This window comes from Aethalodelphis obliquidens, unplaced genomic scaffold (assembly GCF_003676395.1).
Source record: "Aethalodelphis obliquidens isolate GAN/ISIS:26980383/991018 unplaced genomic scaffold, ASM367639v1 scaffold20, whole genome shotgun sequence".
NCBI classification, from domain to species: Eukaryota; Metazoa; Chordata; class Mammalia; order Artiodactyla; family Delphinidae; genus Aethalodelphis; species Aethalodelphis obliquidens.
The window spans coordinates 26,757,548-26,760,225 of NW_020837964.1; positions in this window are offsets into that span (position 1 = coordinate 26,757,548).

The following is a 2,678-nucleotide window of genomic DNA, read 5'->3' on the forward strand; positions in this document are numbered from 1 at the left end:
TACTTCATCCCTAAACACTTGGCATATAACTCCTAAGATCAAGAGAGTCTCCTGCCTAACCACAACATAATCCTCACACTCATAAAATTTAACATTGATACAATACTTTTATGTAATATACATCCTATATTCAAATTTCCTCAGTAGTCCCAATACGTAGTGTCCTTTTAGCTGTATTCTTTCCCCTTCCCTTCCTCCCTCTGTCTCTCTTTCCTTTCCTTCCTACCTTTTTCATTCAGGATCGAATCCAGAATGATACACTTCATTTAGTTATATCTCTCAGGCTCTTTAATCAAGAGCACTACTCCAGAGTTTTGGTTTTTTGTTTTGTTTTCTCTTGTGACACATCTTTTTGAAGAGTCCAGGCTAGTTGTTTTGCAGAATGCTCCCCAGTTTGGATTTGTCTGATTAAAGTTAAAATCTGGGGGCAAATGTTGTGTCCCTTCTTGATGCATCACATCAGAGGGTCAGTTAGTTCCTTACTGATGATGTTAAGTTTGATTCATGATTAGCGTGATGACCTCCAGGTTGCCCTTTGTAATTAATACATGCTCTGTAGGGTAACACTGTATTCACTGAAAGCCTTGAGCTGTGGCAGATGCTGGGTGAGACAGTGGTGAGCAACCAGAGTCAGTTTTTGTTCTCACGCTGTTTCTACAGTAGAGGAAACAGACAAAAACCTAGGAAACAAATAATTAGAAAATATGCAGTTTTCTGAAGAATGTGGATGGGTGCTGGGATAGAGCAGTATCAACTCTAACATTTAAAGTGAACTTAAAGGTGAGACTTGAAGAGGAAAAAGGAGTCAGGCATAGGAAGATGGGAGTGGAGGGGGTGGAGGTGGCCCTGGCCAAGCTTGGAGGGTAGAAAAGAACTGAAAGATGGGCATGTGGTGATCTCAAGGACAGAAAAGTGATAGGAGGAAGGTCCTGGTCTGATAATAATAATATTGAGCATGTAGTATCTGCTAGACACTGTTCTAAGTGTATTACATGGCTTACCTTGTCTAATTTTCCCCATAGCCCTGTGAAGTAGGTGCCACTACTATTTTTATGCTGTAAAATCTACAACACAGAGAGATTAAGTTATTGACCCAAGGTCACACAGCTTGTAAGTAGCAGGGCTGGGATTCAGACCTGGGATGGATCTGACTCCACAGTCTGTGCCCTTAACTATATCAAAAGGGAGGAAACAGGGTCTCACCTGGAAAACAGAATATGAAAAAGGATTGGAGTCAGAGCAACCTGGGCTGAGTGAGGAAGTTCTGTTGACACACACACACAAAAAAAATGTGGGATGGGAAAGCAAGAGAAAAGAAAGGCCCAGAAGATCAAAGAGAGAAGAGTGGGGCTTCCCTGGTGACGCAGTGGTTGAGAGTCCGCCTGCCGATGCAGGGGATACGGGTTCGTGCCCCGGTCCGGGAAGATCCCACATGCCGCAGAGCGGCTGGGCCCATGAGCCATGGCCGCTGGGCCTGCACGTCCGGAGCCTGTGCTCCGCAACGAGAGAGGCCCCAACAGTGAGAGGCCTGCATACTGAAAAAAAAAAAAGAGTGTTCAGGGCTAGAAGACAACATGGTAAAATAGGCCAAAGTTTGGTTGGCTACCCCACCCTCAGTCCATGCCCCTAGCCTGTCCCTGCCGGCAGGACTCTCACAATTCTCCTCCTGCTCTCTGTGGTCCCAAACAAAACCAGGGTACTTACATGGTCCTAAAGTATCTCCCCACAAATTGCTTATTAATTACAAAGGGAAAAATAGGAACTTTACAGTGAGAAACCCGGCTGACTCCAACTTAACCAAGTGACAGAAGTGAACATACAGAGGGCTCTTAGGGAAGGTTCTGGAAGGAAATTTGGGGGAAAGCGTAAAAGAAGGGTTTCGTGAGGAAGGCTCTGGATGAGGAGAGAAGGGGAAGTCTTGAGGTTCAAGAGTCTCTGGGTGACACGGCAGGGTCCATTGGGGGAAGATGGGGTGTCTCTGGGAGGGATGGGGAACTCTCTTGAGTTGGAGAGGTCCTGAGAGATAAGATCAAGTCATTAGGGAGGGACTTGATGGGAACTTTGTGTGACAAAAAGGTCACAACAGGGTCCGTTTGGGAGGTTGGGATGGGTAAACTCTGGATGACGAGAGAGTAGAGAGCTTCGGGTAGGGGTCTCTAGGAGACTCCTAAAAGGGTATACGAGGGGTAAGCCTCTAGAGCAGTAACCTGTGGGTGGACAAGACTCCGTGATGAGGGCGTTAGGCCAGACCGAGGATGGGGAGACTTGGAAGGTAGCCTTGAAGGGCGGGGCCGGGGGTGGGACCGGGCCGCCGGGCGGGTCCCCCCGCGCAGCAGGGGGCGCTGTGAGCCCGGGAGGCCCCGGGCCGGGCGGCGGCCGCTCCTAGTGAGCGCGGCCCCTTTTCCGGGTGTCCTCCTCCTCCTCCTCCTCCTCCTCCTTCTCCTTCTCCTTCTTCGCCACCGCCGCCGCCGCTACCCTTTCCCCGGCCGGCGGCTGCCGCTGCTGGTGCAGCCATCGCCGCCGCCGCCGCCGCGGGGCCGCGAGCCAAGCGGAGGCCGCCGCGGAACGCGAGAGCCTCCCGCCCCGCCGCCCCGCCGGTCGCTCCAAGGCCGGGCCGGCTCGGCCGGCGCCCCCAGCGCCCCCAGCCCGCCCGCCCCCGCGGGCCCGGCCTGGCGCGG